The 13,670-nt window shown below is 41.8% G+C and overlaps 4 non-coding genes across 4 annotated transcripts; all 4 read right to left on the bottom strand.

Annotated features, from left to right (window-relative positions):
* Nucleotides 1–67, bottom strand: LOC131709491 (small nucleolar RNA SNORD31). The gene has a single exon (XR_009311558.1). It is a non-coding gene; the product is annotated as a small nucleolar RNA SNORD31 (small nucleolar RNA).
* A 2,872-nt stretch (nt 68–2,939) lies between these two features.
* LOC117967796 (U2 spliceosomal RNA) lies at nt 2,940–3,130 on the bottom strand. Its single transcript, XR_004662133.1, has one exon. It is a non-coding gene; the product is annotated as a U2 spliceosomal RNA (small nuclear RNA).
* A 1,996-nt stretch (nt 3,131–5,126) lies between these two features.
* On the bottom strand, nt 5,127–5,193 carry LOC117967805 (small nucleolar RNA SNORD31). The gene has a single exon (XR_004662140.1). It is a non-coding gene; the product is annotated as a small nucleolar RNA SNORD31 (small nucleolar RNA).
* A 3,598-nt stretch (nt 5,194–8,791) lies between these two features.
* Nucleotides 8,792–8,983, bottom strand: LOC117414526 (U2 spliceosomal RNA). Its single transcript, XR_004662761.2, has one exon. It is a non-coding gene; the product is annotated as a U2 spliceosomal RNA (small nuclear RNA).
* Between the last annotated feature and the right edge of the window lie 4,687 nt (nt 8,984–13,670).

Genomic DNA, 13,670 nt, shown 5'->3' with positions numbered 1-13,670 from the left:
CTCAACTCAGTACCAGTCAGTCATGAATTCTCAGACTGGGGCAGTGATACAAATCATCACACAAGACGCAGACTCAGAGAGAAAGCACACCAGCCAATGAGGTTTAAAACTACAGGTACTTCTATTGAAAACTAAACTTGACCTGGCTGTGTTGCAACACAGCACTGTGAGACTCTCCACTACAGGGCTTTGAACGTAATCTTATGCCAGACTTGCTTAGTGCCATCTGTCGGATGGAACAAGCTATTGCAGCAAAGACCCATTTGTGATTAAATAGCCTAGAAACAAAGCCAGGACAGGTTATATAGTCCTACCATAAACTGCAAGAGTTTGAAGTCTATTTTTCACCAGTTTAGTTCCCCCCGGGAGGGGAGTGCACCGTTCCTGGAGGTACTGCAATACATGTAGTTAACATCCCCCTTAAATCAAACTACTGCTGCTGCACCTTCCTTTTGCCTTACTGCGCTTGCACGATCCACTTTTCCCCTTGGAAATCTTGGAACCACATGACAGCTGTGGTATGTCTTGACACAACATTTAACCAATCAGAGATGAAGGGGAGGGTTTGTGTTAAGCACTTTGAGAGGCTAAAACATTAAATGATTGCTAAAAAAAAAAATAACCAATTTTCAAAGCAAAAATAGCGATGAATGCAGGGGGGCAAAGTAAGACGGCAATAGGCGCAATCCACCACCTTATACTATATTTGCGCCGGCTACTTTATTAAATAAAGATTTTCGGGTACTATCATTCAGTCCATTTTTTGTCGTATTATTGTACTGTAAGGTGATATAGTACACAATAGCTATACATATGCACCAAAAAAAAAAAGTATTCCTTTTGTCGTGACATCGTAACAATATGTACCCAGGTGCTTGTGAGAGATATTGGGGGGTTTGTTTAGAGGCTATATGCCTTTAAGAAGAAAGGCATGATGGGATATCAACTGTTAGCTGACATACAAATGCTTAAGTGCAGAGGTGATGGATTATTACACTAAATATTGCCTAAATAAGCACGGTAATTTACCATAATAAAAAACAGTCATGAAAAAGAAAATGTAGAACACAGAAAAGCGTAACCAGATAGTCAACATAAGACAACACATTATTTCAATTTTGTCTTATTATATATTTAAGGTAAGGCAAGTTTATTTTCCATTAAGTGCTCCCAGCTATAATGTTCTGCCGCTCAGCTGTACAGAATTCCTGGGGAGAACCCTGCAATTTAGAACAGGGTTTGGAACAAATATCAGGAGTGGAAGGGCCAAGTTCAGAGAAGAAAAACAAATCTAGGGGCAAAGTCGGGCAATAATAAGAACATAAAGTTTACAAACGAGAGGAGGCCATTCAGCCCATCTTGCTCGTTTGGTTGTTAGTAGCTTATTGATCCCAGAATCTCATCAAGCAGCTTCTTGAAGGATCCCAGGGTGTCAGCTTCAACAACATTACTGGGGAGTTGGTTGCAGACCCTTACAATTCTCTGTGTAAAAAAAGTGCCTCCTATTTTCTGTTCTGAATGCACCTTTATCTAATCTCCATGTGTGACCTCTTGTCCTTATTTTTTTTTTTATCAGGTCGAAAAAGTCCCCTGGGTCGACGTTGTGAAGACTGAATAGATTCAATTCTTTTAGCCTGTCTGCATACGACATGCCTTTTAAACCCGGGATAATTCTGGTTGCTCTTCTTTGCACTCTTTCTAGAGCAGCAATATCCTTTTTGTAACGAGGTGACCAGAACTGAACACAATATTCTAGGTGAGGTCTTACTAATGCATTATAAAGTTTTAACATTACTTCCCTTGATTTAAATTCAACACTTCTCACAATATATCTGAGCATCTTGTTGGCCTTTTTTATAGCTTCCCCACATTGTCTAGATGAAGACATCTCCGAGTCAACATAAACTCCTAGGTCTTTTTCATAGTTCCCTTCTTCAATTTCAGTATCTCCCATATGATATTTATAATGCACATTTTTATTTCCTGCATGCAATACTTTACACTTTTCTCTATTAAATTTAATTTGCCATGTGTCTGCCCAGTTCTGAATGCTGTCTAGATCACTTTGAATGACCTTTGCTTACTATACCAGAATCTAAATCATTAATGTAGATTAGGAATAGCAGAGGACCTAATACTGATCCCTGACGTACACCACTGGTTACCTCGCTCCATTTTGAGGTTTCTCCTCTAATCAGTACTTTCTGTTTTCTACCTGTTAACCACTCCCTAATCCATGTGCATGCATTTCCTTGAATCCCTACTGCGTTTAGTTTGAGAATTAATCTTTTATGCGGGACTTTGTTAAAAGCTTTCTGGAAATCTAAATAAACCATGTCGTATGCTTTGCAATTATCCATTTTCAATGTTGCATCCTCAAAAAAGTCAAGTAGGTTAGTTAGACACGATCTCCCTTTCCTAAAACCATGCTGACTGTCTCCCAGGATATTGTTAGCATACAGGTAATTTTCCATTTTGGATCTTACTATAGTTTCCATAAGTTTACATATAATAGAAGTCATATAATCAAATTAACTTGCAGAAATTGAAATTAAACTTCACTAAAACAGCTCTCCACAGACCAATTTACATTACAAGAAGCAAAATTGCTGTAGCGCCATCTGTTGGATTCAACAAGATATTGCAGCTTAAAACATAGTTGCAATAAGTGTTTATACCTGAGAACACGCAGCCTGGACAAACCACACAGGGCTTTTTTCCCCCAGTTCTTATTTTTAGCTTATGTAAATCTTTTACATACTGTATGAAATGAGTGTTTTCAGTTACTTTCCAAAATACATATAGTAGTAACTGGACAATACTTTCACGGTCTTTCCTTTACACCGGTAACACGCAGCCAAGACAAACCACACACCATCCTACTGGAATTTCCTAAACACTACATCTGTTTTTTTCACCAGTTTAGTTTCCCCCCGGGAGGGGAGTGCACCGTTCCTGGAGGTACTGCAATACCAGGTCGATGCGTGGAGTGGACGGAGCAAGCCCCTCTTCCATCTCCCAGTTCCAAAAATCAATTTAATATATGGTCCCCAGATAGGGGACGTATCAGATATTAAACTGATAAGAACAGATACTACACTTGATCTTAGCCAAAAGGCCGAGAAGCGATGCTGAGCTGCCCTCGAGACGAGGGCCCCCCCTCGGCTCACTCCTTCACCAGTTAAGGTGGGAGGGACGTATGCAAGTATTGTAACACAGGAACAAAGCCACACACAGCAAGGCATGTTGTATTAACTTGTAAAGTGGAGTGTGCTTTATTTAGTTTTTAAAACACGTCTTCATTCATTTTGGAGCTAAATCAACCCAGAATTCCAAACAGCATAAACACGCCCCCCTATTATTGCGTCACAAATACATGAGCTGAAGCTGCATTCAGGCAATGTTATCCACCGGGTGGCACTGTAGTGCCATGGTTAACTGAACTACAGAAAGCATGTCTTTTAACCTGTGAAGAACCACATTTTTGAAAACAGTTAGCACAAGCTATTTGTATAATTGGATACATTACATTTAGGCAACTTTTGCAGTTAAAATTAGCAGAACTTATAATATAGTTGAAGAGAATTGAGGTAGAGGTCAGTTAATGCTCTAGAAATTACAAAGCAGCCTGTCCTCAATTACAACACTGGCACTTAATGGGTTATTTTGAAGTAAACTTCATTCTACAGCATCCTTCCTTTAAAAATCATAGCAACTGGGTCAAATCAGCCACAGATCAGGGGTGTCCAATACTGGTGTCCTGGGGAATAAGTAGACCAGGGAAAAAGTGGATCACCATCTAGAATTTAAAAGGGGAGGTTCCATTGTTTCTAAGCTTTACACCTACCACGAGCCCAGGGAATAAGTTGATTGGATCTATTAACTAACAATAACTAATTTAAAATGAACTTTAAGTGTCATGTATGTCTAACAAGCATTACAGCAACTCAAGATGTTTGTTACATATTTAACGTGCAAGCAGTACTGCAAGGATAGGTATGCGAGCTTTTATGAAAACAGTTAAAGCGTGATTGTCAGACAAAATTGAGCTCCATGCTGCGGTTACTAACTTAGGCCACGATGCACGGCCAGTTTGCACAGACAGTACTAATTTTTATTTTCCATCCTAGGTATATATGCTACATGACAAAACTTCTGTTCCTAATCAAAAAAAAAAAAACACGTGTTTACTAATTTAGCTATAATGTTTGATTTATTTATATTTTTAATACTAGGATGTTAACATTTCATCTTTGTAAACTGTGATAGTTAATGTCAGGCCTACTGACAATATACCTTGCAATACTACAATATTGTATGTCATTAGAAAATTACTAAAACATTTTAAATTGACTAAAGAATAACCTTGATGTGTAAAACCTTTTAATATACAGGAAATAAATCTTTGCGATCACACAACTAAAAGTGATTAACGACAATAACAGGCAGAAAAAAGGTGACAAGCATTTAACACTAGGCCTAGTGTAAAGAGAGGCAAGTTACAGTATAAATGAACACTTTGCACCACACATTTTACAAACAAAAAAAAAGTGTGAACACAATACAATACGATCTGGCAAATAAAACTACCAGATAGAACATGTGGATTCATGTAGTTAACCTCCCCTTTAAATCAAACTCCTGCTGCACCTTCCTTTTGCTTTACTGTGTTTGCACGATCCACTTTTCCCCCGGTCTATTAATTCCCTACAACACCGGTCCTGGAGACCATTATTCCACTCCAGGTTTAACAGGTAAAATGAGAATGAACTACAGGGTCAGGATGGAGGCTTATTTAATTGGTTTAATTAAACAATTCAGGATTCTCCCCAGGCCCAATCCACCCGTCTTGCAGATGCTACTGTGCTTTTAACAATAAGGATTGATTGCGCTTCTAGCAGACGATCAGTTGACAAACGCTGGTTGATTTTATAAACAAAATAGTCAGTACAGAAAAGCGATCAATTAAAAAAAACACCCCTCCTGCTGACCATCTTTACTGCCAGAGACGTGTAGAAATAAAAAAGCACTTTAATAATGCAAATCCTGCAACCAATCCGTAGGACAGGAATAAGCAGAAACACTGGATTTAAAATGTGCAACAACATTTAAAAAACAGGTCTAAGCTCAACTCAGTACCAGTCAGTCATGAATTCTCAGACTGGGGCGGTAATACAAGTCATCACACAAGACGCAGACTCAGAGAGAAAGCACACCAGCCAACGAGGTTTAAAACTACAGGTACTTCTATTGAAAACTAACTTGAGCTGGCTGTGTTGCAACACAGCACTGTGAGACTCTCCACTACAGGGCTTTGAATGTAATCTTATGCCAGACTTGCTTAGTGCCATCTGTCGGATGGAACAAGCTATTGCAGCAAAGACCCATTTGTGATTAAATAGCCTAGAAACAAAGCCAGGACAAGTTATATAGTCCTACCATAAACTGCAAGAGTTTGAAGTCTACTTTTCACCAGTTTAGTTCCCCCCGGGAGGGGAGTGCACCGTTCCTGGAGGTACTGCAATATATGTAGTTAACCTCCCCCTTAAATCAAACTACTGCTGCTGCACCTTCCTTTTGCCTTACTGCGCTTGCACGATCCACTTTTCCCCTTGGAAATCTTGGAACCACATGACAGCTGTGTTACGTCTTCACACAACATTTAACCAATCAGAGATGAAGGGGCGGGTTTGTGTTAAGCACTTTGAGAGGCTAAAACATTAAATGATTGCTAAAATAAACAATTTTCAAAGCAAAAATAGTGACGATGAATGCAGGGGGGCAAAATAAGCCGACAATAGGCGCAATCCACCACCTAATATTATATTTGCGCCGGCTACTTTATTAAATAAAGATTTTCGGGTATTATCATTGAGTCCATTTTTTGTCGTATTATTGTACTGTAAGGTGATATAGTACACGATAGCTATACATATGCACCAAAAAAAAAAGTATTCCTTTTGTCATGACATCGTAACAATATGTACCCAGGTGCTTGTGAGAGATATTGGGGGGTTCGTTCAGAGGCTGTACGCCTTTCAGAAGAAAGGCATGATGGGATATCAACTGTTGTCAGCTGACATACAAATGCTTAATTGCAGAGGTGCTGGATTAATACACTGCGGTTTCCTGCAACAGTTATGATGGTGACCAAACGGGCGAGTACTGTTAAAATGAACAGTTGCATTCCAAAAATGTATAATAGTGAAAAACAAATAATGCCCTGAAAACTTAAAAGAAAGCAATTTAAGAGGCTGTGTGGTCCAGTGGTTAAAAGGCTTGTAACCAGGAGGTCCCCGGTTCAAATCCCACCTCAGCCACTGACTCATTGTGTGACCCTGAGCAAGTCACTTAACCTCCTTGTGCTCCATCTTTCGGGTGAGACGTAGTTGTAAGTAACTCTGCAGCTGATGCATAGTTCACACACCCTAGTCTCTGTAAGTCGCCTTGGATAAAGGCGTCTGCTAAATAAACAAATAATAATAATAACAAGAATAATAATAATAATAATAATAATAATAATAATAATAATAATAATAATAATAATAATAATAATAAATAATAAATAATAAATGAAGCAATAAGCTCAATAATTACTCTAAAAAGAGCAAAGGTTACCTTTTTTGTGTGAACTCCAGTAACCCTACGTTATCTTTCCCCAGTCAAATCGTAGGGTGCCTAAATAAGCATGGTAATTTACCATAATAAAAAACAGGCATGAAAAAGAAAATGCAGAACACAGAAAAGCGTAACCAGATAGTCAACATAAGACAACACATTATTTCAATTTTGTCGTATTATATATTTAAGGTAAGGCAAGTTTATTTTCCATTAAGTGCTCCCAGCTATAATGTTCTGCCGCTCGGCTGTACAGAATTCCTGGGGAGAATCCTGCAATTTAGAACAGGGTTTGGAACAAATATCAGGAGTGGAAGGGCCAAGTTCAGAGAGGAAAAACAAATCTAGGGGCAAAGTCGGCCAATAATAAGAACATAAAGTTTACAAACAAGAGGAGGCCATTCAGCCCATCTTGCTCGTTTCGTTGTTAGTAGCTTATTGATCCCAGAATCTCATCAAGCAGCTTCTTGAAGGATCCCAGGGTGTCAGCTTCAACAACATTACTGGGGAGTTGGTTCCAGACTCCCACAATTCTCTGTGTAAAAAAAGTGCCTCCTATTTTCTGTTCTGAATGCACCTTTATCTAATCTCCATGTGTGACCTCTTGTCATTTTTTTTATCAGGTCGAAAAAGTCCCCTGGGTCGACGTTGTGAAGACTGAATAGATTCAATTCTTTCAGCCTGTCTGCATACGACATGCCTTTTAAACCCGGGATAATTCTGGTTGCTCTTCTTTGCACTCTTTCTAGAGCAACAATATCCTTTTTGTAACAAGGTGACCAGAAGTGGACACAATATTCTAGGTGAGGTCTTGCTAATGCATTATAAAGTTTTAACATTACTTCCCTTGATTTAAATTCAACACTTCTCACAATATATCCAAGCATCTTGTTGGCCTTTTTTTATAGCTTCCCCACATTGTCTAGATGAAGACATTTCTGAGTCAACATAAACTCCTAGGTCTTTTTTTCATAGTTCCCTTCTTCAATTTCAGTATCTCCCATATGATATTTATAATGCACATTTTTATTGCTTGTGTGCCGTACTTTACACTTTTCTCTATTAAATTTCATTTGCCATGTGTCTGCCCAGTTCTGAATGCTGTCTAGATCATTTTGAATGACCTTTACTGCTGCAACAGTGTTTGCCACTCCTCCTATTTTTGTGTCTTCTGCAAATTTAACAAGTTTGCTTACTATACCAGAATCTAAATCATTAATGAAGATTAGGAATAGCAGAGGACCTAATACTGATCCCTGTGGTACTCCACTCTAATCAGTACTTTCCATTTTCTACATGTTAACCACTCCCTAATCCATGTGCGTGCATTTCCTTGAATCCCTACTGCGTTCAGTTTGAGAATTAATCTTTTATGCAGGACTTTGTCAAAAGCTTTCTGGAAATCGTATGCTTTGCAATTAGTATCCATTTTCAATGTTGCATCCTCAAAAAAGTCAAGCAGGTTAGTTAGACACGATCTCCCTTTCCTAAAACCATGCTGACTGTCTCCCAGGATATTGTTACCATATAGGTAATTTTCCATTTTGGATCTTATTATAGTTTCCATACGCTTACATATAATATTAGTCATATAATTAAATTGACTTGCAGACATTGAAATTAAACTTCACTAAAACAGCTCTCCACAGACCAATTTACATTACAAGAAGTAAAATTGCTGTATCGCCATCTGTTGGATGCAACAAGATATTGCATCTTAAGAGAAGAAACTATCTAGGGGCAAAGTTGGGCAATAATAAAATTATTAACTTGCAGAAATTGAAATTAAACTTCACTAAAAAACAGCTCTCCACAGACCAATTGACATTACAAGGATCAAAAATTGCTGTGGCGCCATCTGTTGGATGCAACAAGATATTGCATCTTAAAACATAGTTGCAACAAGTGTTTATACCTGAGAACACGCAGCCTGGACAAACCACACAGGGCTCTTTTCCCCAGTTCTTATTTTTAGCTTATGTAAATCTTTTACATACTGTATGAAATGAGTGTTTTCAGTTACTTTCCAAAATACATATAGTAGTAACTGGACAATACTTTCACGGTCTTTCCTTTACACCGGTAACACACAGCCAAGACAAACCACACACCATCCTACTGGAATTTCCTAAACACTACATCTATTTTTCACCAGTTTAGTTTCCCCCCGGGAGGGGAGTGCACCGTTCCTGGAGGTACTGCAATACCAGGTCGATGCGTGGAGTGGACGGAGCAAGCCCCTCTTCCATCTCCCAGTTCCAAAAATCAATTTAATATATGGTCCCCAGATAGGGGACGTATCAGATATTAAACTGATAAGAACAGATTTTTTTTTTTTTTTTTTTTTTATTAATGGAAAAAAAATACACATACAAACACAACTCACAAAACACACTTAAACATCACAATACAAAAATAACTATAACCACTTATATACACCAAACTCATGAACAGAACCAACACATTACAATCCACTTATAAAAAAACACATTACATATCACATTACATCTCTCCCATATATGCAACAAATACAAAACATAATCACGCATACAATTCCATTTTTGAAACCTTTCTACAGGATAACATGTGCCCCTAACAATATGCCTATCCTACTTCTAATAAACAAGCAGCAAGATCTCATCCCACGCCAGTAGCCCACAGATCTCCACGTCTCCATTCCTCAAGCCTCCATCTTCTCTTCGCCTCTTGTCGGCCAAGTCGCAAAGCGTCCTTTAGGACATAGCTCTCCATCTGACTTAGTCCCATTTCAAGAACAGCCTGGGCAGGCAGGCTCACGCCCTTCACCACAAAACAGTTCCTTGCCTTCCAAATTGCATCACACAGACAGCGTATTAGGACCCACAGCATGCCCCACTGCACTTTGCTCAGTTTCTCTTGGTCTTTCTTCGGGCTCCCATACAGCACACGCTGCCTATGTATGGGCAGCTGTCCCCGGAACAAATCCAGGACGGAGCCTGCCTCACTCCACACCTTCCTCGCCTCCAGACATCCCCAGAGAACGTGACTGACCGTTTCTTCCTCTCCACACTTCTCTCTCGGGCATCTGGGTGACCTCCCCAGATTACATGCATGCATCACCGCTCGAACTGGCAATACATCGTGGGCTACCAACCAAGACAGATCTCGATGCTCGTTCATCAGGGCAGGATGGCTCGCATTCTGCCACACTTCTGGCGTCTCGTCTAACACAAGGCCATGAACCGGACACATATCCCCATTACCCTGCAGAAAGTTAAACAGAGATTTACCATTAGCCACAATTTCAGCCTTACATCCTTCCAGCCCCTTGGACATCACAAATCTTTTAAATAACGCATAATGATAGGGCAGATCAAAGGCTGTTGGCACAGACAAAGGCACGGACATCAACTTTAACTTCCTCAAATAGGAACTAATATAGAATCTCACAAAGCAGGCCCCTTTTGACACACCATTCAGACACATAGCAAAATGCAATGCACAAAACTTTGACATTAAAAACGTCTGGACATCTGGCAACCCTTTCCCCCCCTTTAATTTATCCTTCCCCACCACACTCCTCCTCACTCTCTCCCATTTCCCCTGCCAAAAAAAACGAAACACAGCTCTGTTTAGCAGCGTTACCACATTCCTAGATGGTGGGAACACGACCGCCACATACAACAACAGTGGCAATATTACCCCCTTTACCACCATCACCCTCCCCTCCATCGTAAGCCTCCTCAGCCTCCAAAACCCTAGCTTTTTATTGACCCTACTTCCCACCTCCTCCCAGTTCTTACCCCCTGATCCATTAGCATCAAATTTCACCCCCAGAATCTTAATGCAGTCTTCCTTACCTTTTAATTTTATACTACCCCTCCCGTCCCATTTCCCGTAGAACATTGCCTCCGATTTCTCCTGGTTCAGTTTAGACCCAGACGCACGACAAAAAACATCAGCTTTCTCCAAAGTCCTCTGAATGGACAACTCATCCCGACAGAGGACATTGACATCATCCATATACAAGACACATTTAACCTCCTGCCCCCCACTCCCAGGAATAGTTAACCCTTTATACACTGGGTCCCTTCTCAAAGCTTGTGCCAGCGGCTCCATACAACAGATAAACAGGAGCGGAGATAACGGACAGCCCTGACGGACGCCACATCCCACACTAACTGGATTTGACAGACACCCATTTACCAATACCCTGCTATACACACCCTTATATAACAGGCCCACCCAGTCTAAAAACCTCTTTGCAAACCCCATTTTTCGCAGAACACCAAACATGAACTGATGCGAGACCCGATCATACGCCTTTTCAAGATCTAAATTTAGTACACATAATCGAATTCCCCTGTCTCTCGCATAACAGATGACATCTCTCATCAATACCAGGCTGTCCGTGATCTTCCTACCTGGAACGGCACAAGTTTGATCCGGGTGGATAACATCCCCCAGCACATCCCTCATACGTTGAGCCAACAATTTACTGAACAATTTAAAATCCTGGTTCAACAATGTAATTGGCCGCCAATTTTTCAGCTCAGCCTTATCCCCCTTTTTAAAAATCAATGTAATAATGCCCTCTCTAAATGAAGGTGGAAACTCCCCTCCCTCCTCCCCACACTCCCGAAACAAGGCCAACAGATCTGGTGCCACTAACTCCCAAAACTTTAAATAGAACTCCACAGGGAGTCCATCCCCCCCCGGTGTCTTGCCCAGCCTCACCCCCCTGACCACCTCATCTAACTCTTCCCTCGTAAACTCTTTGTCCAACTGCCCTCCATCCCCCACCTCCCGCTCCAAATGTCCTAACACCTCCTCCATAGCCCCCATTTCAATTTCTTTCCTTACATAAAGGCCCCCATAAAACTCCTCCACCACCCTCAACAGCCCCTCTGTAGTCTTAACTAAAGCCCCATCCCTCCCTTTCATAGAGTCTATAAATTTCCTCCCATCCAGCACCTTTTTAAAAAAATACCGACTACACTTTTCATTTTCCTCTAAATGCTTCTCTCTGCTTTTAAATAAGAGCCCCTTCACCCTCCTCTCTACCACCCCCTTCAGTCTCTTTTTCACTTCCCTGATCTCTTCACTAAAGTCCAGCCCTGCATTGTACAATTTAGTTAAACTCTCCAGCTCCTTGAACAAAACCTTCTCCTGCCTTCTCTCCCTCTCTGCCTTCCTCCTCCCCGCCCAAATAAAGAAATGTTTTGTTTTCTCCTTCACCAGATCCCACCACTCTGCCTGGGACCCACAAAGGTCCTTTAAGGACAGCCACTGGCCATACCGCTCTCTAAATACCTCACACACCCAATCATCCTCCAACAACTCGCAATTTAACTTCCACACACCCCTCCCTACATCCACACAACCTGTAAGGTCAAAAGCAGCTTTCAGCGCACAGTGGTCAGAGAAAAACATTGGCACCAGCACACACTCCTCGCACTCCACCCTCTGTGAGACAAACACAAAATCAATCCTGGACGCCTGGGTCCCATCCCCTTTCACCCAAGTGAAACCTCTTTCCCCCACATTGTTCACTTTAAAACAGTCCACTAGTCGAAAGTCCTCCACTATTTCTTTTAGCATTTTACTAGATTTATCCAGCTTGAACCCCTTCTTTCTCTCTCGCCTATCCTCCATTGTTAACCCACAATTAAAATCCCCTGCTACAATAACCGGCCTGCTCCTCACTAATTTAACCCTTAAATCTTCAAATAAACTAGCCCTCCCCTCCACCTCTGGCGGAGCATACACATTAATTAAGCTAAAACTTTTCCCAAAAAAATTCCGCCTCCACCTCCAGCACCCTACCTTTTTCAATCACTCTATGATCTTTAATCATAACCCCCTTATTTTTAATCAAAATTGCTACCCCATCTGATTTATTTTCATTTGATCCGGACCACACAGATGGCCCATAACCCCACCTCCCCTCATAAGTACTATAGTCCTCCAACCCAGGGATACCACACTCTTGCAAACACAAAATATCACACTGTATCCCACTCAAATATGACAACACCAACGTACACCTATCACTACTTTTAATACTCCTAACATTTATAGTAACCACACTCAGAGCCATTGCAAAACAAGCTAACAGCCATACACATACAGAATCCTGCATCAGGATATTTTTAAAAGGGGCTCCTCCCCCTCCCCCTCCTGGCCAGTTACCACAAATGCCTCCCTCATACTTACCTCACCCGAGGAAAACACTACGACCCCCTCCAGATCCAGGAACGGCTCTCCCCCATTCTTCTCCGCACCACCATCCCCTCTATAGTCACCCCTAGAGGAAACGACTGAACTGGGGGATGAAAAAAACTCCTGTCCTACTCCCCCACTTCCCTGCTTCTTTTTCTTCTTCCCCTTCTTCCTCCCCTCCACCCTCACAAACCCATCCCCCTCCTCACTATGTAACTTCCTTTTCCCTGGAGTCCACTCTTGATCCATATCCTCTGAGTTACCATCCTCCTCCTCCTCCCGTCCTGTTCCCTCAACACTAGCCTCATCCCGCTCCCGCTTTGCACACGGAATACCGCCCCCTCCATCATCCTCCACAGAGCTTACCACCCCACTCCCCCTATACACCTCCTCCCTGCTCCTTCCACTGGACCCCTCCCCTGGGTCCTCGCTCTCCTCCTCTGATGGGGACACCATCAAATCTTCCTCCAGAACAGATCCCTGCTGATCACTTCCCCCCTCCCCCTGTGCCTCCCCCTCCCTCCCCTCCTCCCTCACCTCCCCTCTATTCTCCTCCCTCTCACCCCCCTTCTCCTGCTGCTCACTTCCCCCTTTCTGCCTCCCCTCACCCTCCTCCTCCTCCTTCTCCTCCTCACTCTCTTCTCCCTCCTCATACCTCTTAGCCCTATTGGCAAAGGATCTAGGACAATTCATGAAAAAGTGTGTCTCACTCCCACACAGATTACACTTCCTCTGAACTTCACATTCCCTAGCCATGTGCCCCTCCTCTTTACACACATTACACACCACTCTCTTACACACCACCGCTAAGTGCCCCACACCTCCACACTTCCGACACACCTTAGGCTGGC

Source organism: Acipenser ruthenus, chromosome 43, assembly GCF_902713425.1.
Source record: "Acipenser ruthenus chromosome 43, fAciRut3.2 maternal haplotype, whole genome shotgun sequence".
Lineage (NCBI taxonomy): Eukaryota > Metazoa > Chordata > Actinopteri > Acipenseriformes > Acipenseridae > Acipenser > Acipenser ruthenus.
The sequence above is the reverse complement of the archived record's forward strand: the minus strand, read 5'-3'. Positions and strand labels throughout refer to the sequence as shown.